We start from the raw sequence: 26,518 nt of genomic DNA, 5'->3' as shown, positions 1-26,518 counted from the left end.
ACAGTCCCTCGAAATCAGGGAAAATTGGGAGCTATGCATCATGGTGTGAACTAGAGCCATTGGAATACATGGAAAACACTATGCATTTTTAGTAAAGAAAATAAGCGCACGGAAACGCACTTTTCATGCACCCAATTCTGGTGTGAGCGACCATAAGGCCCCTTTCACACGAACGTTCTGATTGGGTCCGAATGGCCGTTTTTGAGGCGGACCCCGATCGGAACCTTCATTCTCCTATATAGAGCAGCGGGTATAAACTCCAATCTGATCAATCCACCAAAAACAAGCAGAGGGGGATCAGTTTCCCTCCGTCTGGGCGGATTGGATTAGAAGGAATCGGGTGTAAATGGATCGCCCAGAAAGGGGAGTGGACTGTGTCTAATCCCCTCTGCATAAGCAGAACGGACATGGGCTTGCCATCTGCCTGCTCAGCAGGCGATCAAGGGGCAGATCCCTGGCTGAGCAAGCGAATTGCCAGCGGAGTCTACCCCATGTGAAAAAGAAAACGTTGAAACCCTCTTAGCCATATGAAGACCGCTCCATTCAGAGTAGCCCTCCTCTGCGAAATCTTGTACTGCATGGGGTCTGGGGCGTGCGGGCACCACCGGCGACTCGCTCCCACTGTGATTGGACACAGCGGGAGCCAATTAGAGGGTCTGGCGGACATGATGGCTGTCAGGACCCACAATCATTCTGAGGAGAGGCAGAATGGCAGTCTGCCTAAGTAAACAAGGCAGATCGCTGTTCTGCCAGAGGGGAAAATGCTAAGCAGAAACACGGATATCTATTTTCCCCCAGTCAGTCCATTCTCCATTCCCCCCCTCCCACACACACTCACAATTAGAAAGCACCCCCTAGAGACATACTTAACCCTTTGATCGCCCCTGATGTTAACCCCTTCCCTGCCAGTGTCCCTAGTACAGTGACAGTGCATTTTTTTAGCACTGATCACTGTAATAATGTCACTGGTCCCCAAAAAGTGTCAAAAGTTTCAGTTAGCTGTCCGATTTGTACACCGCAGTGTCGCAGTCCCGCTAAAAATTGCTGATTGCCACCATTAGTAATACAAAAAAAAATCCATAAAAATATCCCCAATTTTGTAGACGCGATAACTTTTGCACAAATCAATCAATATACACTTATTTGGATTTTTTTACCAAACACATGTAGCAAAATACACATTGGCCTAAATTGATGAAGAAAATTGATTCTTTATATTGGGTATGTTTTATAGCCGGAAGTAGGTTTTTTGTTTAAAGCGCAAAAAAAACCCACAAAAAAATACCACCAAAAGAATGCTCTATTTGTAGGGAAAAAAAGGACATCAATTTTATTTGGGTACAACGTCGCACGACCGTGCAATTGTGAGTTAAAGTAATGCAGTGCCGTATTGCAAAAAATGGCCTAGTCATTCAACAGCCAAAGCTTCCGGGGCTGAAGTGGTTAAAGTGGTTATACACCTCTGAATGAAAAATGGCCAAAGCATATCCCTCTATAGTGTGTACTTGTCTCAATCCAGAGCCCTGAGTGTCATTTCTGTTTGCTGTCTCATTCCTCTGCTATCTGAACGAGTCACTTCTGATAAGTTTTCCTGACACATAGAGAAAAAAGGTGACAGGGGAGGGATCTCCAGCACATGGTCTGTGATGGACAGCCTCAGCTCTGTCCCTGTGTGAAGAGGGGTGTGTCTCTTCCCTCTAATCAGCCTGAGGTTGGCAGAGTGTAACTTCAGATCCCCACCCCCAGCTTTCTAAAATCTCAGACAAGCTGTATAAATTCTGCACTTTTAACAGCGGCAGATAAACAGGAACAATGTATGTAGGAGGATTTGTTTAATCTCTGTGTATCACCCGAGACCAGTCACATCACTGGGTATCTGGAAGGGTTTGCAACCACTTTAACCACCTGACCTCCGTAGGATTTACCCCCCCCTTCATGACCAGGCCATTTTTTGCCAGTTGCACTGTCTTACTTTAACTGACAATTGTGCCGTCATGCAGTGCTGTACAAAAACAACATTTATGTCCTTTTTCCCCACAAAAGAGCTTTCCTTTGGTGGTATTTGATCACCCCTGTGTTTTTTTTTTTTGTGTTTTTTTTGTGCTATAAACAAAAAATAATAATTTTGAAATAAATAAAAAAAAAATTTACTTTCTGCTAGGGCTGTTACTGATTAACATTTTCGTGTTCGATTAATCAATTTTTTTATTAATCGATTAATTTAGATTAATTATAATGCACATACAGATCCAACTACTTTTAGTTGATCTCCTTGCATTACAACTCTGCATTAGTCAGTGGTAAATGTGGTATACACTATATACAATCACCCGACACTAGTTCGTTTCCACAATCCATGACTTAACTTCACAGTTCACACAAATACGTCTTAAATTCAAACTGTAGCACTGACGTAATTTTTTTTTCCACAGTAGCGTGACAATCCCTCCACCTCCGGTCTAACTAATCACTCTCACCTTATGGCATGGACCCCTGTGCAAATAGGGGGTCATGCAAGCGGGTATCAAAAGGGTTAACATGGACCATAAACTTCTCTCATGTCTCCTTAGATCTCAGCAAGGACGTCAGGTCATGGATAGAAAGAAAAGATCTAAGTGCTCACCGCTTAAGTATAAGATTTCTTTTTTGTGTTCAAACACAAACTACTCACATAAAGATGATAAAAACACAGCATGTAAAGCCGACAATCGTGTTAGTTCCCTGGGGGGAAGCAGCGGGTGATGTCATGCGTAGCTCCTCCCCTGTACTTCGAAGTCACCGGACTCCTCCCCCCTTCCCTTCATTAGCAGATGGAGGCACTTGGGGAAGGGGGAGGAATCCGGTGACGTTGATGTCCGTGATGTCACCGGATCTCCAACGGAACTCCCTGAAGACCCGGAAGCCGGCAGAGAGGTGAGTACTGATCAAAAGAATTTTGATCGATCAAAAAAATTTATCGATTAATCGAGGAATTCATCTTTAATTTCCACAGCCCTACTTTCTGCTATAAAACATAAAAAAAAGTAAAAAAATCAAAAAATCGAATTTCTTGATACATTTAGGTAAATATGTATTCTGCTGCGTTTTCGGTAAAAAAAATCCCAATAATCGTATATTGATTGATGTGCGCAAAAGTTATAGCGTCAACAAACTATGGTATAGATACTGTCATTTTTTCTACTAGTAATGATGCTGATCAGCGATTTATTACGGTGAACGTTCGGACACTAACTGACACTTTTTGGGAACCAGTGACACTAATGATCAGTGCACAGATGCACTGTCACTGTAAACATCAGGGGCGATCAAAGGGTTAATCGTGTGCCTAGCCAGTGTTTATGTGTACTGTGTGAGCTGTTTTTACTAAGGGAAGTAATGGATTTTCTTTCCCTGCTTTGCGGGAAAGAAAATCCATTACTTCCCCACCTACAGGAGAGGGCTCTGTCCTGTGTAAACTCATGAACAGCGGCTGGTGCCGCCATAATCCATTTGCCGACACCCGGTGATTGACATCTGCTGTGTTTAATCACAGCATGGCCAGGTCGCCGGCAGCGCACACAAGCGCCCCCTACCCGGAACTGCCAGATCACCTACCTAGAACGTGCCGCTGTACATCCATGTTATTTGGTTAGCAAGCAGTTAAAGCAACTTTTGAAATGATATTAACAAGTTAAAGTTTATATAAGAATTTGAGTGGTTGGGTTTACATCTCTTAGAAAAGTGTCTCTGATATCCAAAACATTAAGTTAGGGTCTTCAATAATAGCTGGAATCTGATTGGCTGTTATGGGAAACGTGAACTTTTAATGTGAACTGTTAACCGCCGCACGCCGATGTACGTCCCTACTAAGGATATCATTGTTCTGGCAGCAGCTAGCCAGCGGTCCGGTACAAGATAAAAGTGGTCTCTGCAGCGAGATCACTTTTATCGGCGGCGGGAGAGGGGGGCCCCCCTCCCACCATGATCCGGCGCCCTCCGCCGCTTACCGGAGCCGTCGGCAGTGGCGGAGGCGATCAGATCCTTCTCAGTGCTGTGCATGGAGACAAGTGAGGGGAAGATGGGTCCCACCCATCTCCGACACTGCAGGGCGGAAGCGACGTCATAACATCACTTCCGCCCATAGCTCTTAAAGGATGCCATTTATTTTTTTAAATTTTATTTAAATGACAATTTTTTTTATTTTTATGTTTGCATTTTAGTGTAAATATGAGATCTGAGGTATTTTTGTCCCCAGATCTCACATTTAAGAGGTCCTGTCATGCTTTTTTTCTATTACAGGGGATGGTTACATTCCTTGTAATGGGAATAAAAGTGACACAATTAAAAAAAAAAAAAAAACAGTGTAAAAATATAAAACAAAAGGTAAAATAAATAAGAAAAAAATGTTTATAAACGCGCCCCGTCCCGCCGAGCTCGCGTGCAGAAGTGAACGCATATATGAGTAGCGCCCACATATGAAGACGGTGTTCAAACCACACATGTGAGGTATCGCCGCCATCAGTAGAGCGCGAGCAATAATTCTAGCACTAGACATCCTCTGTAACGCAAAACATGCAACCTGTAGAATTTTTTTAATGTCGCCTATGTAGATTTTTAATTTAAGGGTAAAAGTTTGTCGCCATTCCAGGAGCGGGCGCAATTTTGAAGCGTGACATGTTGGGTATCAATTTACTTAGCGTAACATTATCTTTCACAATATAAAAAAAAATTGGGCTAACTTTACTGCTGTCTTATTTTTTAATTCAAAAAAGTTTTTATTTTTTTTTAAAGTGTGCTTGTAAGACCGCTGCGCAAATATCGTGTGACAAAAAGTATTGCAACGACCGCCATTTTATTCTCTAGGGTGTTAAAAAAAAAAGTATAATGTTTGGGGGTTCTAAGTAGTTTTCTACCAAAAAAAAAATGTTTTTAACTTGTAAACACCACATCTAAAAAAAAAAGGCCCGATCTTAAAGTGGTTAAGGGTCCATGAGGTTCTGCATGAGCTCTATATGGGCAGCTTTTGAATGGCGCTCATTGCACAGCACATAATACATTTATACCTGAAGGTTCAGAAAACAATGCAGAGTTCCACTTGTCTGCAGCCTGGAACCTTCGCTTTCATGAAATATTTATGTGGCCCGAGCATAATTTCATCTGTAAAAAGTTAATCTTATTCTGTTACTTTAAAGGAAAAATTGGTAAACAAGTCCAACCCTAATTTATTTCCCAAATGAGCTCTAAAAACCCGATTTACCGATGAGTAAATTTTTCCATTAAGTGGATATATAATAATTTAATAGTCTTAGCATAGCACTTTTCACTAAAGAAAATTAACTAATTCATTATTGCTTATAATTTGCTGAGGCATTGCTGCCATATTTGTAAAATCAGCAGGTTCTAAGGAGTGTTAAAAAAAAAAAAAAGAATTTCAAATGTTCATTTTCATTTTACTAAATCAAATGAAATTACAATTACTTAGCTCCCTCTAGTGTCCAATCGGAGAACTGCTCACCTTTTTTCTTTCTTTTTTTTTTTGCTTGCAATGAATCAAACTAATGGGTGACTTGAGTAAAGGGAATCTGTCAATCTAAATACCTGTGCGAGAAGCTTTTGCGGGAAGCTGCCATTCTCTGCTGTTTGAGCTACAAATTCATGTCAGGTTGGGCATGTTATAGAAAACAAAGCTTAAATATGTTGATGGCCACTGACCTGGATGTGGAGTGTGATCATGGAACCAGAAAAGTGCAGCATTAATTGCAGGCCTTTCACTAAGAATTTTTTTTACGAAACAATTTTAATTGTACATGTAATTGTATTGGAAACATATACATTATTAATAGATATTTTGAACCATATGCTTACAACAACTACTTAAAGTGCCACTAAACACTGGCTTAAATTCAAGGTTGTATTCTCAAGCTATGACATGTGGGTGCGTGCAAGTGTGGTTCCCCGATCGCGCACAGGGTGAGTTTGGGGACCGGTGTTTCATCATATATGATGACCCATCACATTTGGCTACCTGCTGGATTGCGCATGCGCGACGCCGCCATCGGTTCCAACACTGTGGCGATCTGCGCTTGCGCAGAATTTTGTGGCCACACCCCTGAGTACAGGTTCAAGCCCCACCATCCAAGTGGAGATCAAGCTAGATAATAATTATGGCGAGCAAAGCGAGGCCTCTCCCGAAGCGTGGCGAGCGAAGCGAGCCCGCAAGGGGTCCTGTGGCAAAGTGGTCTTACAACAGTGTTGGGTGTTGGAACGCATATGGCGGCGTCATAGATGCGCAACTCCAACGGGTAGCAAAATGTGATGGGGAGCGAAATGTGACGTGACACCGAATGCTAATGTGAATGTGACGTGACACCGACACCCGCATGTCATATTGGGATACCGCATCTGTGTCCACTCAGGCACATATCCCAATAGACTACAATTGCATGCCTGCATGCAACGCCTTTGCATCCCCATGCCAAGAAAAGACAGCCCTGCACAGGGCACACATGTCATCTCCCTGTGTGAATGGGGCCGAAATATAACCAAGATTTAGGCTGCTTTCACACCAGTGCATTGCAGGAATGCATGCAATATTGCGCTTTCCTGCAAATGACCTGCCCCTTTGCAAATGCATGGCAATGGCATTCATTCTAAATAGCACCCCCTTGCATCTTGGGGAATAAGGGACATGAGGGACACCTATTAGCACAAGTATGTAGGCATAGGACACACCCCCTGCCACGCCCCTCCCCCTTAACCACTTCAATACAGGGCATTTTCACCCCCTTCCTGCCCAGGCCAATTTTCAGTTTTCAGGGCTGCCGCATTTTGAATGACAATTGTGCAGTCATGCAACACTATACCCAAATAAAATTTTTATCATTTTTTTTCCCCAACAAATAGAGCTTCCTTTTGATGGTATTTGATCACCTCTGCGTTTTTTATTTCTTGCGCTATAAACAAAAGAAGAGTGACAAGTTTGAAAAAACATTTTTAACTTTTTGCTATAATAAATATCCCAATTTAAAAAAAAAATGTCCTCAGTTTAGGCCAATATGTATTCTTCTACATATTTTTGGTTAAAAAAATCGTATTAAGCGTATATTGATTGGTTTGCACAAAAGTTATAGTGTCTACAAAATATATAGCGTCTACAAAATAGGGGATAGATTTATGGCATTTTTTTTTTTACTAGTAATGGCAGTGATCTGCCATTTTTAGCGGGACTGCGACATTGCGGCGGACACATCAGACACTTTTGACACTATTTTGGGACCATTTGCATTTATAGAGCGATCAATGCTATAAAAATGCACTGATTACTGTATGAATGTCACTGGCAGGGAATGGGTTAACACTAGGGGGCGATCAAGGGGTTAATGTGTTATCTAGGGAGTGATTGTAACTGTAGGGGGAGGGGACTCACAAGGGGAGGAGACCAATCGGTGTTCCTCTGTACTGGGAACACACGATCGGTCCCCTCTCCCCTGACAGCAAGTGGATCTGTGTTTTTACACACAGATCCACGTCCCGTCTCTGTTACTGGCAATCGCAGGTGCCCGGTGGACATTGTGGCTTCCTGAGTTACGCGGCACGTGTGCGCCCCCTAGATGGCCGGGAAGCCCAGGTCGTCATATGATGCTCGTTCATGATGGGAGATCACTCCTGCGGACGTCATATGACTATGGGTGGGGTAGGAAGTGGTTAATGGACAATTATACAAAAAAAAAAAAAATTGGTTAAACCCACAAGTGATTTTTATTACCACTACTATTCCTTTATATTGGCTTTTGACATTTACAAATGCAGCAATTTAAAAAGTGGATGAAAGGTTTAGCGCTGGAAACACTTTGAAAAATAAAAAGTGCATTTTATATACAACTATATAGATCAGACCAAAATGAGGGACAAATGAGGAGGAAAGAGGGACAGAGGGACATTGCTCCAAATCAGGGACAGTTGGGAGCTATGCCCAAACACATGGTACCGCAGCACCTTTTCTCACACATAGGGCAGCTCATTGAAATTAAAGTACCATAGTCCTAAAGCATTCTTTGCATTAAGGTACCTCGCCTCAAGCTTCCTCTTTTACTTACTTAAGCCCCAGCTCAATCCAGCAATGTGTATGAGAGCAGTGGCTCTCCTGGGTCTGGGTCTCCCCATTGACTCACGCAGCAGCGGAAGCCATTGGCTCCTGCTGCTGTCAATCACAGCCAGTGAGCCAATGAGAAAAGAGTGATGAGGCGGGCCAAGACACGCTCCGTGTGTGAATGAATAATGTCCTTTCACAGGAGCGTGGCTCAGGAGTGAGCTTGCTCGAGTGCCCCCATAGACAGTGGCTTGCTATTGTGACCATTTGGCAGGGGGGGGGGGAGCTAGGACCACCAACGGGGAACCCCCCAAAAAAAAGAGGATCGGGGCTGCTCTGTGCAAAACCATTACACGAAGAAGGTAAGTAAAAAAAAGAAAAAGACAATCTTTTGAAATTTGTGCCACCCCCCCCCCCCCCCCCCGCTGTGCACAACATGCAAAAAACACACGCATGTGGTCGCACCTCTGTGGTGTAAACAGAGCATTATACAGTATTTATAGTATACATTATATTTTAAAAAAAAACATACTAAAGCTATGGACATAACATTTGCTTATTTTATGTTTTTTTTTCCAATTTATATATATACAGTATACACCGATCAGTCATAATTTTATGCCTACTCAGCTAATATTTAGTAGGCCCCCCTCTTGCTACAAAAACAACCCTGACCCATCGAGGCATGGACTCTACTAGACCTCTGAAGGTATGCTGTGCTTTCTGGCACCAAGCTGTGAGTAGCAGATCCTTTAAAGTGGTTGTAAACCCTTACAAACCACTTTGACCTACATGTAAGCCTAGATTAAGGCTTACCTGTAGGTCCAAGAAATATCTCCTAAACCTATACGGTTTAGGAGATATTTGCCGAAAGACAGGCACCGCATGAGCGCGCCGCTGTCAACAGGGATATGCCGCGAGTGTCGGCTCCCGTGCGCATGCGCGGGAGTGACGTCATTGCGGCTTCGCCAAATGACAGCGGCGGGGCAGCGAGACCCACCGAGAAGATGGATGCTCCGGACTACAGGGGACAGCGGTGACTTCGCTGGCTCCTTTGTCAGGTAAGTGACACATAACGACACAGCCGGGCACCCACTGAGCATGCGAGAGCGGCACCGCTCGCCACGATACGCCGCGCAATCATCTGGGACCTGTCAAGTGTCCCAGATGACTGACTGCACCGAGGGGAAGTGATGTCGGGAACCCGGGCACTGAAGGAGGCAGACTACGAGGGACCCCTAGCAACAGGCATTTAGAGGTGAGTTTTAGAGGTGAGTTTAAAAAAAAAATTGGGGGGGAAACACCACTTTAAGGTGTTTTGATATTTGCATAAATCCTCCTAAGAGCCAGCCCACAGCTTGAATCAGGGCTTATGGAGAAGTACCGAGCCAGGGTGCTGTGAAGTTTTCAGAAAGCTTCGTACAGCACTCTGTAAGCTCCTTTTATCAGCCATAATCTGCCTGCATTGCATAGAGAAGCAGAGACCCAGCGAGGATATTAATGTATGTTGTGAAAACCGAAAGGTTTTATTTAAAAATGCCGTTGGTATGTTTGCGAATGGGGGGGGGGGGGTACAAGAAGATTATACTTCACATTTAAGGCTGAATTCTTCCAGGTATTCTGGCCACTATGCATCAGGACAGCCACTCGGACCCGGAAGACAATGGCGATCACTGTAGTAGAGGTGATTCTCTGCTTCCACTGTGATCCCACAGGTATGCTATATACACAGTGCCAGGGCCCAGGGCGAACATGCCAAATTGCACCCCCCCCAAGATGACCCCCCCCCCCCCCCGCCCAAAAAGAGCACAACTCTGCATGCTTACCACTAACCATAAATGTGCCCTCCTCCCAGTACAAATCCGCCCCCCTGCTAAAATCCCCACAAATTCTTGCCCCCCCATTCACCCAGCTCAAATCCTCTCTATATGCCCTCCCCATATTCCCCTATCACAAATCCGCCCACCCCAAAAAAAAAATCCCCCCTCCTAGCACAAACTTTCTGCCCCTCGAATTTACCCTCCAAGCACAAATCCTTTCCCCCACTCCCAATCCCCCCTGCCAGCACAAATTCCCTTCGCCCAGTGCCCCATCCTAGCACAACCCCCCACCCCCATAAAGCAAGGTCCATAAAGACATGAATGAGAGAATTTAGGGTGTAGGAACTTGACTGGCCTACACAGAGTCCTGACCTCAAAAATAAATAAACACCTTTGGGATGAATTAGAGCGGAGACTGCGAGCCAGGACTTCTCGTCCAACATCAGTGCCTAACCTCACAAATGTGTTTCTGGAAGAATGGTCAAACATTCCCATAGACACACTCCTAAACCTTGTGGACAGCCTTCCCAGAAGAGTTGAAGCGGTTATAGCTGCAAAGGGCGGGCCAACTCAATATTGAACCCTACGGAATAAGCCTGGGATGCCATTAAATTTCATGTGCATGTAAAGGCAGGTGTCCCAATACTTTTGGTAATATAGTGTATGTCATTGCATATATCCGTATTTTTTTTCCTGTTAAAGCAAGGTCTTGAATCGTTTGTATTCCTCTGGATCAACTGTTTAGGGCTTCGAAAGATGCAAAATATTTAATTCAGTTCTGTTTTGTAGTTAAACATGATGGACATGTGTCTTCTTTCAACCTGACTATGTGACTAGGTAACAAAACTCCTTTAAATGTTAATTTTTTTTTTTCATAGCCATTGATATATACCCCAATGTATTGTCCTTTGTTTTCTAAACACAAGAGGAAATGCATTTGTTGCTGTGCAGAATCTTCACATTCACATTCTGTTAATTTAGTCTGAACACAATGCACTGAGCTGTCGCCGTCTGATATAAATTGTACGGTCCTATAGCTTGCTGCAATGGGAGTGAACCGTCACTCTCATTCATTGATTAAGTCCGCGAGAAAAAGTTTTTCTTCCTACCCCATTAAAAGTAACACTAATGAATAGCGCGGCTGACCTTGAAAAGGCTTGGGCCGCATCCCGCCAGCGTTTCCCACCCAAATTTAATCTGTATAATGGACACCTTAAAAGCCCTCTCCAAGAAAAAAAAAATACTCTCTTCTCCAAAAGTAAAACACTTAAAGAAGCATTTGATTAATGCCTGAGTGATTAATCAATTGATGAATATATTTTCAGTACAGATGTGAGGACATCGTCCACTTTAATCAGCCACTCTGGTGAAGGGGAAAAAAAAAAAAAGACGGATGTCCTGTTTTTCTTTCAATGTGTCTTCAAAAATAGCTCTTTTTAATTGGCGCTTTAAATGCCTTTTTGGTGTTATAATCTCTAGGATGTTCCTCTTTTAAATGTCTGAAAAACAATTCTCAATTAGAAGCAATAATAAACATAACTATAGTGCCAGAACTAAAAGTACTGATCTACTTAGCAGCATTAAAGGGAATTGGTTTAAAGATAATCTAACATTTACGTGATTGTTTGAGTATATGTATATATATGTATGTATATATATATATATATATATATATATATATATATATATATATATATGTAGCGCTGGCTCCTGACGAGCAGGCACTATGGTTTTTTCAAAGTTAACTTTCCTGAAACCACAGTTTGGTTTGGGGGTTATTTTACAAAATGTATGGTTACAGTACCAGTCCAGCTGGGTTGCACTGGGTTCTCCTTGGCCGCAGGTGTCGCTGTCACCGCCGGCAAGGGTAATAACGCAGTCTAGCTGGGTGTATTGAATGCCACGTTTCTTTTGGAACCAGCCCAGTGGGAGTGTTCTCTTGTTGTGCATTCTAGAAGGTGGTATTTAAGGTACCGACATCACGTGCTTCAGGGTTCTGGAGAATCTTCTCTATCTGTTTGGCTCTGGTCCTCCCGGCCAGCCCCATGGCCCTCCTGGTCTGGGGTGTGGAACCATGCATTTCCAAGTCTCTAGGCTGGCTAGCCCTAGGCAACGCAACTTCAGGGACGGGTCTGAATGGATCTCGGGGGCCTATTGATTCAAAGGTGGTCCGGTGCCATCTCATCTAAGGGAGAGGCCCAGCAACTGGAGAAACCCCAGGGGAGGACTCTTCAGGAGAAGGCCGTGTGCAAGGCTGGCTTCTCTGAAGGAGCCTGGAGGCTCAGTTGAAGGACACTTCATGGATCTACACTCATACGGTATCGCCGGATCGGCTGAGAGATACTGGTACCGTATGATAGCTCTTTAAATTTGTCTATGTCCCTCAGTTACTCAAGTCTGTGCCAGAGACTTTTACTCAAGTATTCTATGCTCAAGTCTGTGGCAGAGACTTTAGTTAGTACCCTACCGGCTGCTAGGCCTAGTGAGAGGAGGTCTATCCGGGGGTTGTAAAATCCAGCCGTGAAACGGCTGCTATTCTCTGGATTTTTTCTATAAGAGACTTTCTATTTCTTTCAGTCCAAAGTACCTGAACTTATTCCTAACCCTCTACCCTAACCTGTGGGACTCTGTTTCTGCTTCAAATAAATAACCCAAAAGAAGATTCAGTGTCGGTTTCCACAGTTCATTGGGCCATCTACCACGGGAAACCCTAGACGGAGAAGCACTCAAGAAGGTAACAGTAAGCCTAATAAAACCAGCATCTGCTTCGGGGGTCAGTGCTTAAAAAAAGGGTGGGCTCGGGGTGCAGAGCACTGCGCCCCAATCCCGCCCACTTGTGTGATGTGTGCGCCGGTGGTTGGAGCAGAAGAGGAGGAGGCGGAGGGGAGCTGGCGGCAGCCAATGAGTGTGCAATCTCTGGTGTTCTGCCAAAGCATTGGCGGTGATGTAGAGAGACCGAGTTGAAGCAGGGAGAAGAAATATGGCCATTTCTTTTGGGAGCGTGCCGCTGCCTGGCTCTGTCCACCGGGCTGCTCTCCTACTACTTTTGCCTAGAAGGAGGGGAAGTGATCATGGTGTGAAAGAACTCGGGCGTTTACATTGGGATTGCAGTTGCAGCTTCTTTCAGGCGTATTTTTTAACGCTGAAGCGCCTGAAAAACGCCCCAGTATGAAAGGGATCTCGGTGTGAAAGCACTCGGGCTTTTACATTGGGATTGCAGTTGCGGCTTCTTTCAGGCGTATTTTTTAACGCTAAAGCGCATGAAAAACGCCTGAAAAACGCCTGAAAAACGCCCCAGTGTGAAAGGGGTCTTAAAGTTTTGGGAATATTCAGTCCGGTCACTGAATATACCAAACTGAATTTTCTTGTCCAAACCGTTTTACTTTTGGGAACAATCACCAAATATGGATGTAGCCATACCCATGTAGGGGTTGCTGATTACTGTGGTTCACCTGACACCCTGCCCAGTCAGACATCCATCTCTCAATCACTCATAGAAAAGTCCATAAGCTTTGTTTGTTTGTTTTTTTATTTATTGAGGGGATTGAACTTGGATGGGTAAAGGATAGTTATGGGATGCCCAGGATGATTCAGCACAACTTGCTTGGGACCTCTATATACACTCCATTATATACACTCCAGTTTTCTCTCCAGCACAACTCTTGCTTAAGACCTCTTTCCCTTTCTCCTCCAGCACTTCACTTGCTGCACAACGTTACTCCTCCAGCATTTTACGTGCTGCAGACTGTCACTACTCCAGCATTTCCCTGGTTGCGGACTGCACTCCTCCAGACTAGCTAGCACCGCATGCTTAGGTCTGACACTAACTCAACCAGTCCTCATCGGATTGCCTTTTGCGGGCAGGGACCTCGGGTTCCTGTGGTGTATAAATAGGGACGGTGCTAACTGTTCTCTAATCAGCTACCAATCCCAGATAGCTCTCTTCAGGCCCTGCCAGCCAGCCTGGCTGCAATGACCCCTCTCCACTGCCCTTTCCACTGTCCACTCTTCTGGTTCTGCACCCATCTCAAACTGCAATCATCCAGTTCTCTCAGGCATGCCTCCCCAGTCCTTTCCGACTGTGCCTCACTCACCAGCAGTTCACTTGCTGCAACCAGTTGTCCTCCCTCGAGTCTCTTAGTGGTGTTCTCTCCCGCTGTCCTCTACTTGCTCTCTCATGTGCCTCTCTTCCAGGATCTCTCCCAGATGCACCCAAGCCCCAGCCCATGGTCACACCCCCCCCCCCCCAGACGGGAGAGCTCCCTACTTGAGAAGGCCCACCCCTGAAAATCCAGATTTGGGATTGGTCAGGGCTCCCCAAGACACCCCAGACAGCTCCACCTCTCCTCTCTTTCCAGATCTTTCTAGCAGAATCTAGAAAGAAGAGGGAGATCCCAGTGATGCTGACTGTAAGTCACCAGCTGCTACCCTGAGCCACTCCCAGCCCAGAATGAAAACAAACAGTCCTAGCCACAGCTAGGCCTCCCTAAATTTTCCTGCACTGCTAGAAAAATCCTCACTCTAGCACCTATCTTACTAGTGGGTGCTACATGGAGCATGTTACCCTCCTGGCCGCATCCCCTGAAACAGAGAGGCGATGCACCAGAGTAGATTTTGGCTAACTGTCGGAACGAGGTACCATCGTGACAATACCTTGTAACTCGCCTCCACAAGGGAAGTGTTTAAAATTCCCTTGTGCACCATAGTCGACCACTGGGACCAAACGTCCTCATCTATAGTCTCTCCCAGATCTGCCTCCCAAGCTAGTTGGTAAGAGAGTTTAGAGCCCTGATCCGCAAACAGTATACAGCTCTGAAATACTGTCACGTGTCCCTGGACCACGTAGACATTTATTTTCACAGAAAGTCTGTGTGGTGAAGTCCTGAAGTCCCCCTGATCTCGACACAGTGTCTCTAAGTGTAGCACCCAGGTGTTTAGGCAGGGTTGCTAACAAATTTAGTTTGTCAGGTAGTATTTGTCCTGGCTAATTTTTAGAAGATCCACTGATTTCTCTCTAATTGTGGAATTGCTGCACCTTTTCTCTTCTGTCACTAGGTGGCACTGTGGTTGGGGACATTAGATTGACAGGGGCTTAGCAATGTCAGATTATGAATGGATGGACATCTCAGCCAATTGGCAGGGGTTTCTGTAGTCCCTTGGCCTGCTGGGAGAGCCTTTTTATTTGGGTGGAGTCAGGTGATCGGGGTGCTGTGCCGACTGGATGGCTGTCTAGGTGGACAAGTGTTATGCCATCCCGGGTTGCTAGGCCAGAAGCCAGAGGCCTTTTCCAGGGACACCTGGCTGCTAAGCTGCCTGAGGCCTATCCAGGAGCAGGAGAAGCTGCGCAGGGTTGGGACTGCAGGATTAGAGTCCAGCTGAGTTGCAAAGGTTCAGTCGGACGGGGAACCAGTTGTGGTTGGAAGTAAATGGGAAGCAGTCGCCACTAAGGGACCATCCACCTTATTACAGGAGACTACTGTGAATAAGCTTGAGCAAGTACCAGAGCAGACTTCTCACCAGCTGGGGACGGTGAAGAAGTAGGAAAGCTTCAGCGACTGCCAAGCCAGGGACCCAGCGGGATAGTGGGGATGGCGCTGGAGGAGTATACAGCGGATTAGCTGTGGAAAAGCTCAGGAGATTTGGTGATGACTGGGATCTGGAAGTCTAGCGAGAGACTGGGAGCTCAGTGAGTGAAGACCTACAGTGGGATACTGTGAGATAAGAGAAGAACTATTGTGTGTTACCAAGAGTTATGCATGACTACCTTTAGTGACTGTTACAAGTTCAGTTGCCATAGAAGACAGCAGTCCTACCTATACAGACATGGCATCTGGCTGGAGGCCTGTCCCTGTATAGCTGTCTACCTATAGTGTCTCAGAGTCTGCCAATTACCATTGCATCTACCTAAGGGTGTCCTGGCCCTAACCCGCTCTCCCCCTTGTGTACTGCTGAGAATTACCTGCTTATCTGCATGGCCATGATCAAGTGAACCTTCCAACCCACCTGACACTCTGGGTTCAGACATCCTGTTAGCACTATAAAGCAAAAAATCAAACAACTCAGTAGTATAAGGTTCTGAAATATTTTACTTGAACCCAAATTGGAAAAGTTATTTCACAAAAGGAAGGAATAGATCGGCTAAGCTGGGATAACAGCACCAACTCAGCAAACAGAGTCTCCCGAAAACACAACAATGGTTAAATGATGGATAAGTGTATATCTAGTATCTCACAAAAATGAGTACACCCCTCACATTTTTGTAAATATTTTACTATATCTTTTCATGTGACAACACTGAAGAAATTATACTTTTGCTACAAAAAGGAGGGAGGGGGTTGTTGGGAATTTAGATGAGGCGATGAATGGGTAAATTCATCCGCCTCCATCTCTATATTTGACTATATTAATGGAAGAAGAGGGTTGGGCCTTTGAATGAATCACAACTAAATATATACATAGGTGATCTATGTATATTCGTGTGGAATCCATTATCATATAACCTGATTTTTCTAGTTGTGCTTCATTCAGTCCCAACCCTCTTCTTCCACCAATATACACTTTGCTACAATGTAAAGTAGTGAGTGTACAGCTTGTATAACAGTGTAAATTTGCTGTCCCCTAAAAATAACTCAACACACAGCCATTAATGTCTAAACTACTGGCAACAAAAGTGAGTGCACTCCTAAGTAAAAATGGCCAAATTGGGCCCAAAGTGTCAATATTTTGCATGGCATTATTTTCCAGCACTGCCTTAACCCTCTTGGGCATGGAGTTCACCAGAGCTTCACAGGATCCCACTGGAGTCCTCTTACATTCCTCCATGATGACATCACAGAGCTGGTGGATGTTAGAGACTTTGCACTCCTCCACCTTCCATTTGAGGATGCCCCACAGATGCTCAATAAGGTTTAAGTCTGAAGACATGCTTGGCCAGTCCATCACCTTTACCCTCAGCTTCTTTAGCAAGGCAGTGGTCATCTTGGAGGTGTGTTTGGGGTCGTTATCATGTTGGAATACTGCCCTGCGGCCCAGTCTCCAAAGAGAGGGGATCATGCTCTGCTTCAGTATGGCACAGTACATGTTGGCATTCATGGTTCCCTCAATGAACTGTAGTTCCCCAGTGCCGGTAGCACTCATGCAGCCCCAGACCATAACGTTCCCACCACCATGCTTGACTGTAGGCAAGACACACTTGTCTTTGTACTCCTCACCTGGTTGCCGCCACACACGCTTGACACCATCTGAACCAAATAAGTTTATCTTGGTCTCATCAGACCACAGGACATGGTTCCAGTAATCCATGTCCTTAGTCTGCTTGTCTTCAGCAAACTGTTTCCAGGCTTTTTTGTGCATCATCTTTAGAAGAGGCTTCCTTCTGGGGTGACAGCCATGCAGACCAATTTGATGTAGTGTGCGGCGTATGGTCTGAGCACTGACCGGCTGACCCCCCCCCCAACCCTTCAACCTCTGCAGCAATGCTGGCAACACTCATTTGTCTATTTCCCAAAGACAACTTCTGGATATGACGCTGAGCACGTGCACTCAACTTCTTTGGGTGACTATGACGAGGCCTGTCCTGAGTGGAACCTGTCCTGTTAAACTGCTGTATGGCCACCGCGCTGCAGCTCAGTTTCAGGGTCTTGTAAATCTTCTTATAGCCTAGGCCATCTTTATGTAACAATTCATTTTTTTCGGATCCTCAGAGAGTTCTTTGCCATGAGGTGCCATGTTAAACTTCCAGTGACCAGTATGAGAGAGTGAGAGCAATAATACCAAATTTAACACACCTGCTCCCCATACACACGTGAGACCTTGTAATACTAACGAGTCACATGACACCGGGGACGGAAAATGGTTAATTGGGCCCAATTTGGACATTTTCACTTAGGGGTGTACTCACTTTTTTGACAGCAGTTTAGACATTAATGGCTGTGTGTTGAGTTATTTTGAGGGGACAGCAAATTTACACTGTTACACTGTTATACAAGCTGTACACTCACTACTTTATATTGTAGCAAAGTGTCATTTCTTCAGTGTTGTCACATGAAAAGATATAATAAAATTTTTACAAAAATGTAAGGGGTGTACTCACTTTTGTGAGATACTGTAAATTTGTGCAATATGCAATTTACAATTTTTGAATACACATATACAAACTGATAATAAAGTGCTATATGTGCTTGTTGTGCAAAAAGCGTCTAAAAAGTCCATAAACTCGGAATATGTATGCAAAAAATAACAGTTCAGAAAAATGTATGCCAGTTCAAAATGTACTATAGTGACTTGTGCCTGGACCAACAATATTTTTTGGTGAATTCCACACGTGCTCCCCTTTTTGGTTCCATACTCACCAAAAATATGTACCCCTACAGGGGTAGAGCGCATTCAAACAAGGTCGACTGTGGTCTCTTTTCTGATGATATCCCTTCCTCCAAGGTGGGCCCAATCATTGGGTACACTCACATATACATAGATGGAAAAAATACTTCTCATAGCGTGAATCCATAATATTAGTTATTATTATTATTTTATTTTTAAAATCAAAATTGTTAAAATCCCACTTGCAATAGTGCTGCAGGATCAGTGCAAATATCAACAGTGGTGGATCTGGGTTGCCTTGCGTTCCACAGACCAGATCTTCAAACCGGAAGTGACGTGATGGCGTACCAAGCTTTTACTTACGCGTTTCATCATACGGATGTCATCGGTTATACTCCTCCATAACTCTGTTCTTATGGAGTTATACAGCACTCACCCCTCCTCCATATTAGTGGTTTTATGGTGTTATACAGCGTCCCCTCCTCCTCCATAGCACCAGCCTTATGGTGTTATACAGCGCTCACTCCTCCATATTAGTGGCTTTATGGTGATGTACATGTAGCGCTACCCCTGTAGGGGGCCACTAAACATAATGGATTCTCTAGTTTTTTGCCTCAACCTCAACTCCTCTGACACACCTGGTTGAGTGTACAAACATACAATACCACATAAACTCAATGAAAGTAATACTTAATACCTATGGTAGTGCTATATCAAGTAAAATAGGCACCAAACCAAATAAAAGTTAACTTGCTGTATTATCACCCAATACAATTGATAACTAAATTGTCAGTAATGCTTAGGTATAAGATGGCATCTAATGTCTAGATCAGCATAAACAGCAAGAATGCTACTTGAAGTGCAGCAGCAAGCAGTAATGAGATTAGATATGCCAAACTGTAGTAACTATACTGTCAGTGGGCACTAATGGCAGCTATGCTAGGCCTAAACTGACTGGATAGGCACAGTCCTTATTTAAATAACCCAAAAAAGGGTAAAGGGGGCTAAGGGGATGTACTGGGAGATTAATGAGAAGGACAGTCCTTAAAGTTGTTCTTCTGTCAGCTATCATTGGGACCCTTTAAAAAGTGTTGCTGCACTTGACGATAGCCTTTTTAACCTGTATGCAGTAAAGTAGCGATGGGTTGCTGGGCAATGTTAACAAGATGTGCCATGGATGCAGTCCAGATGTGCTGGCAGTGCAGTACAACCACAGCTCAGGGTTGTTAAGGTTGTGGTATGGAGTAGGTTGATATATGGTACAGGTTTGGTGACCTCAGTGTACTAAATGCCCTACTCTCAGTGGCTCAGTTTCTGCTAGCAGTGTAAATACAGGCTGGTGACCCTCTCACAAACTCCCAGGAGGTGGCAACAGGCTCTTGCAGTTGAAGGGGCCCCTTAGCCATGTCCTGGTGGCTGGGTTGTTCAGTGATCTGAAGTGCTGAGAGTAAAATGAATGCTCCAGTCTCTCGGTGGCAACTGTAAAGGATAACAGTGCTGACACGGCTGCTAAATCTCTGGTGTTTCCGCTCCCGGCTTTCAGCTTTAGTCTAGCTGTCTTGACTTCCTGCTGACAGACATGTACCTCTCCTGGCTCCTCCTGCTGTCCAGAGTTTGTTGGAACCTGTAGTTCGGCAAGTTAGTTGTTCATTTACTTGGTTGCTGATTTGGACTACACTTCCCAGGCACTCTGAATTATTGTCAATGGGCTCACTTGACTTTAGTTCCCCTCTGTTGGCTGGAGGAGAACAGTACAGCATAACATCAGCATCTCAATAGCGGGAGGGAAATAGGTAAAGAGCAATATCTCCTTCCTACTGTTGTAGACAAACAATTGGTTACATACAGCACTCCTCCTCAGGCCTTATGGTGTTATACAGTGCTCACTCTTCCTCCACAACATTAACCTTATGGTGTTATACAGCACTCATTCCTCCTCTAAAGCCACTCACTGCACTGCATAGTTTCCTCTCCAATTGCCCATGTCTCCTACCTTCCTCCATTTAAGTGCTCAAGCCTCTGTAAAACTCTTTGGCATCTGGTACTTCTAGAAGTTTTGGATGCCTGTGATGTAGGGGTATGAAAATGGTACCACAGCACATGGTGGGAGAAACAGGAATACCATGCTCCCAGCAGGGCTGTCTTTAATATTGATTGGACCCTGGGCAAACATTTTCTTGGGCTCTCCTGACTCCACCTGAATCCCCAACTATTTGGAGGTATTGCAGGCTCAAGAGGCAGCTGTTTTGGGCCACACAAAAATGACTGGGCCTGGGACAGCTGCCTCTTTTGCCCTGTGTTGCCCTGTGTTAAAGATGGCCCTGACTCCTAGAAGTGTCAAATGCAGAAGGGCCAGACAGAGGCAGAAACACTTGTAATGGCTAAATGCAGCCTCCAGCATGACTCTGACAGTAGAAGGAGAGTGTCAGGGAGAGCGTCAGGCATTCAACCATGGCACCTCTTGGACACAGGCTCCACTGTCTGTTGAGAGGTGTTGACATGGCCACAGATCGCCATAGCCCTTTAAGTGAAACGAAACCCTCCTATCCTTTACAGCCAGAGAAGCCGCTATCTCAGTCTCTGTTTGATCTGCAGGTGCAATGGTGCCATAACCCTTGCAGGGCGGCCTTGACTTATTGGGCTTACCAGTTACCTTCTCTTGGCCTGCTCTTCCACGTCTAGGTGTTCCCAGGGTTGATACCCAATGACTTGAACGCTGACACGGATAAAGTCCTTTTTTAAAAGGTTTTATTTTGCAGTAGTAACATCCAATAACACAGTCTCTCATGGGAACAGAGGCCATGGGTGAAGAACTCAGGCACCTTGAACTGCAAGTCTAGCAATGTCTCTAATTCCACCCAGAGAGTAGCCACTCGCAGCTGGGTACTTCAAGGCTGAACAGATCTCTAGCCAGAGATCATGGCAGTCAGCACATTGACTCAAAACTTGAAGCAATCCTATGAATGTGTCCCATTTGTAACTAAGGGTGAACAGGAACCTTTTTCCTCAGTACCTGGAACATTTTCTGCCTCCTCAATGGTACTGGAAAAACGTGAATTCGTCAATGTCCTTCCCAACTCAGTAACCAGGCACTTCTCAGGATGCCACTTGTTGACCCTCCTCCGAAGAGTCCTCCCCGGTCACTTCCACGAACTGTGGCGCCTCTCCAAGCCAAGAGCACAACCGGACTCCTTGAATCCTCCCTCAGTTACTGCGCCTCGGACCAGCAGGTTCCGAGACTCGGGAACAGACGGATCTCTACCCCAGACCAGGCAGGTCTATTAGGGGCCTCTAACAGGAACATGTTGCGGGATGTCGAACACCCCGTGACCGGGACCCCTCATGGGGCTACTCCGGTCCTGGAACCAGAACAGACCACATGGGCCTCAGGCCGCGTACACACGCGCGGACTGTTTGCCCAACCTTGTTCGTCAAACAGTTACGGCAAACAGTCCGCTCAAAATTTGCATGAGCGGACTTGCCCACACACGAGCGGACTGTTTCAGCAAACTGTTTGCCAAACAGTTCGCTCAACTTTTGAAATGAACGGACTCGCCCACGTAAGGAGGAGGCAAATCCGCCCATTTCGAGCGCGTGTACAGGTAGGCGGGGCCCGCGAAGGAGACGTCGCGGGCTCCGCCGCCTGGAATGGGCTTAAAGGGGAACCCCAACGCCGAAAAAAATCGGCGTGGGGGTTCCCCCAAAGTCCACACCAGACCCTTGTCCGAGCACGCTACCCGGCCGGCTAGGAAAGGGGGGCGAGCGAGCGCGCCCCCCCTCCTGAGCCGTACCAGGCCGCGTGCCCTCAACATGGGGGGGTGCCTTGGGGAAGGGGGGGCCGCGCGGCCCCCCCACCCCAAAGCACCTTGTCCCCATGTTGATGAGGACAAGGGCCTCTTCCCGACAACCCTGGCCGTTGGTTGTCGGGGTCTGCGGGCGGGGGGCTTATCGGAATCCGGGAGCCCCCTTTAAGAAGGGGGCCCCCGGATACCGGCCCCCCACCCTATGTGAATGAGTATGGGGTACAATGTACCCCTACCCATTCACCTGTGAAATAAAGTACAAAAAAAAACACAACACAGGGAAAAAATATTTTATTGCACAGCTCCGGGGGTCTTCCGTCTTCGGGGGTCTTCTCGCCGGACTCCTCCGCTATCTGTGTGTAGCTCTTTTACTAGCGGAGGAGTCCGGCTTTCTTCCTCCCCGCCGCCGGCCTCTTCTCCCGACTTCGGGGGTCTTGTCCCCCTCTTCGGTTCTTCTGCCGGGCCACCGCGCCTTCTTGTAGCTCTTTTGCAGGCGGTGGCCCGGTCTTCTGTCGCCGCTGCCTTCCGTTCTTCTGTCGCCGCCTTCGGTTCTTCTGCCGGGCCACCGCGCCTTCTTGTAGCTCTTTTACAGGCGGTGGCCCGGTCTTCTGTCGCCGCTGTCGTCGCCGCCGCCGCCTTCCGTTCTTGTTCTTCTTCTTGTTCTTCTTCTTCTTCTCCTGGAGATGTTGACTCGACGAGCTCTCCGGCCGGAATGCCAGAGCCGCGCTGTGCGGTCACTTATATAGTGACAATGGGGCGGTGTCACATGGTATATGTCACATGGGTTGGTCACATGGGTTGATGTCACATGGGGACTATGACATCGTAAGGGGGCGGGGTCACCATGTGACCAACCCATGTGACATATACCATGTGACACCGCCCCATTGTCACTATATAAGTGGCAGCGGAGCGTGTCCCTGGCATTCCGGCCGGAGAGCTCGTCGAGTCAACATCTCCAGGAGAAGAAGAAGAAGAACAAGAAGAAGAACAAGAACGGAAGGCGGCGGCGGCGGTGGCGACGACAGCGGCGACAGAAGACCGGGCCACCGCCTGTAAAAGAGCTACAAGAAGGCGCGGTGGCCCGGCAGAAGAACCGAAGGCGGCGACAGAAGAACGGAAGGCAGCGGCGACAGAAGACCGGGCCACCGCCTGCAAAAGAGCTACAAGAAGGCGCGGTGGCCCGGCAGAAGAACCGAAGAGGGGGACAAGACCCCCGAAGTCGGGAGAAGAGGCCGGCGGCGGGGAGGAAGAAAGCCGGACTCCTCCGCTAGTAAAAGAGCTACACACAGATAGCGGAGGAGTCCGGCGAGAAGACCCCCGAAGACGGAAGACCCCCGGAGCTGTGCAATAAAATATTTTTTCCCTGTGTTGTGTTTTTTTTTGTACTTTATTTCACAGGTGAATGGGTAGGGGTACATTGTACCCCATACTCATTCACATAGGGTGGGGGGCCGGTATCCGGGGGCCCCCTTCTTAAAGGGGGCTCCCGGATTCCGATAAGCCCCCCGCCCGCAGACCCCGACAACCAACGGCCAGGGTTGTCGGGAAGAGGCCCTTGTCCTCATCAACATGGGGGCAAGGTGCTTTGGGGTGGGGGGGCCGCGCGGCCCCCCCTTCCCCAAGGCACCCCCCCATGTTGAGGGCACGCGGCCTGGTACGGCTCAGGAGGGGGGGCGCGCTCGCTCGCCCCCCTTTCCTGGCCGGCCGGGTAGCGTGCTCGGACAAGGGTCTGGTGTGGACTTTGGGGGAACCCCCACGCCGATTTTTTTCGGCGTTGGGGTTCCCCTTTAAGCCCATTCCAGGCGGCGGAGCCCGCGACATCTCCTTCGCGGGCCCCGCCTACCTGTACACGCGCTCGAAATGGGCGGACTTTCCGAGCGGGAACAGTCCGCTCATTTCGAAAGTACAGCGGACAGGCCCACACACGGGCGGACTGTTCGCTCAAACACAGTTTCAGCGGACAGTTTTTCGGAATTTCCGAAAGACTTTGTCCGTCCAACTGTCCGCTGAAACTGTCCGCTGAAAGCCCACACACGAGCGGACTGTCCGCCCAAACACTGTTCAGCGGACAAGGTTGGGCGAACAGTCCGCCCGTGTGTACGCGGCCTCACAAACTCCTCTCTCCTAAACACATGACCCCCACATCTTAAGTACCCCTTCCCAGACTCCCCAGCGGGCCCGACACTTTTGAAAACATTTGTTAGAGTATAAGCCTAAACCTACTCTGACCATGAAGCTGAATTCCTGATTAGGGATGAGCTTCCTGTTTGAGTCGAACATACGTTCGACTCGAACATTGGCTGTTCGTCCGTTCGGCGAAGTCCGAACATTTTGGTCCGTTCGCGCCAAATTCGTGTGGCGCTCACGGCCCACAATGCACTGCGATGGCGCAGTGCATTGCTGGCTCATGATTGGCCAAGCATGCACTGTGACCCCGCATGCTTGGCCAATCGCAGCGCCAGCAGCGAGGAGAGCCATGATTGGCCACAGGCAGGATGCCTGTGGCCAATCATAGCTCAGGCTGTGTAGTGCACGCCCCACACTATATAAGGCCGCCAGCGCGGCGGCCTTGTGTAATGTGTTGGCGTCTGAAGCAGTGGGTGTTCTGTGTACCTTCAACACAGTACACACCGATAGTTTTCGGCCGATTTTCGATCTTGCTGTTGTGTAGTGGTTATTGTCTGCGTGCCCTGACCACAGTATACACCGCTATATTCACCTCACCTATATAGCTAGTGATCTATCTTTTATAATAGAGCTTGCAGTCAGTAGTGTTAGGAGATAGTGCGTGCTGTCTGCGTGCTCTGTACCCAGTACATACCGCTATTTCCACCTACATAGCTGTTCTCTATTTGAGCCCACTTGCCATCTGCAGGAGTTATTGGAAGTTGTGTGTGCCTCCAGCACAGCACAGTATACATCTGTATATACCCCTTTATCTCTGGTGTTCTATAATAAAGGCATCTGCAGGAGTTAGTGGGTGTTCTGTGTACCTTCAACACAGTACACACCGATCATTTTCAGACGATTTTCGATCTTGCTGTTGTGTAGTGGTTGTTGTCTGCGTGCCCTGACTGCAGTATACACCGCTATATTCACCTCACCTATATAGCTAGTGATCTATCTTTTATAATAGAGCTTGCAGTCAGTAGTGTTAGGAGATAGTGCGTGCTGTCTGCGTGCTCTGTACCCAGTACATACCGCTATATCCACCTACATAGCTGTTCTCTATTTGAGCCCACTTGCCATCTGCAGGAGTTATTGGAAGTTGTGTGTGCCTCCAGCACAGCACAGTATACATCTGTATATACCCCTTTATCTCTGGTGTTCTATAATAAAGGCATCTGCAGGAGTTAGTGGGTGTTGTGTGCCTCTAGCACAATATACACTACCCAACTGCTTTTTTACCCAACTCCCTTCAGGCCATTACCATGTCTGGAAGGCCAGCAAGGAGAGGCAGACAGGCGCGAGCCGATAAAAGAGGGCAAGCAGGCTCTGTGTCTAGAGACAACAGTGCTGGTCGTGGACGCGGTGCATTGTCATCAGCACGTGGCCATGGGACACGCTTGTCCTTCTTTTCAGCAGCTGGACATGTTGAACCGCAACATGCCAACGACTTGGTAGAGTGGATGACCAAGCCCTCTTCATCCTCCTCATCCTCTCTCACCCAGTCTCAGGGTACTAGCAAAGCAGCTGCCAACGCATCGTCTTCCCTCCTCTCAATGTCATCATCAGTGACTCCTTCCCTAGACCCACCATGTCCTCCTGAGGAGTCTCCTGAACTCTTTGAGCACAGTGTTGGGTACATGCTGCAGGAGGATGCCCAGTGTTTTGTGGGCTCTGATGATGACACTCAGCTAGAGGAAGGCAGTAGCGTGAGCACAGAGAGAGGGGATGCTCAAGAAGGACAGCAATCTGGCAATCATGTTCCACAAGCTGCAGCATACTGCCAGGTTTGCTACAGCGATGAAGAGGGAGGGGATGATGAGGGCACTGACTCCACGTGGGTGCCTGGAAGGAGAGAGGAGGAGGAGGAGGAGGAGGCACATGTCCAACGAGGCAGGATGCCCTCCGGGGGCCAGCTTAGGGGCAGCACACCGACTGAATCACACCGCAGAGCTCCGCCTGTGCAGAGCGCTGCCTCTGCGCGTTATTCTAAAAGTTCTTTGGTGTGGGCCTTTTTTGAGACGAGTGCATCAGATCGCACCGCTGCTATTTGCAACATATGTCTCAAGCGTATCTCACGTGGCCAAAACATCAGCCGCTTGGGCACCACATGCTTGACCAGACATATGTTGACCTGCCATGCAGCTCGTTGGCAAGCGTACCTCAAAGACCCACACCAAAGAACAAAGCGGACCTCTCCTTGCTCCTCATCAGCTGGCATCTCCAACCCCACTAGACCTTCAGTCCTCTCTGAAACCTGCTCTGAGAGGAATGAAGGTGTAGAATTAGGTGTGTCACAGCCAAGTGCTTCCGGGAACTCTGCTAGCGGTACACCCACG

The sequence above is a fragment of the Lithobates pipiens genome, unplaced genomic scaffold (genome assembly GCF_037356315.1).
Source record: "Lithobates pipiens isolate NorthernLeopardFrog02 unplaced genomic scaffold, aLitPip1_a1.2 Scaffold_22, whole genome shotgun sequence".
Taxonomy (NCBI): domain Eukaryota; kingdom Metazoa; phylum Chordata; class Amphibia; order Anura; family Ranidae; genus Lithobates; species Lithobates pipiens.
This window is presented reverse-complemented; position numbering follows the sequence as displayed.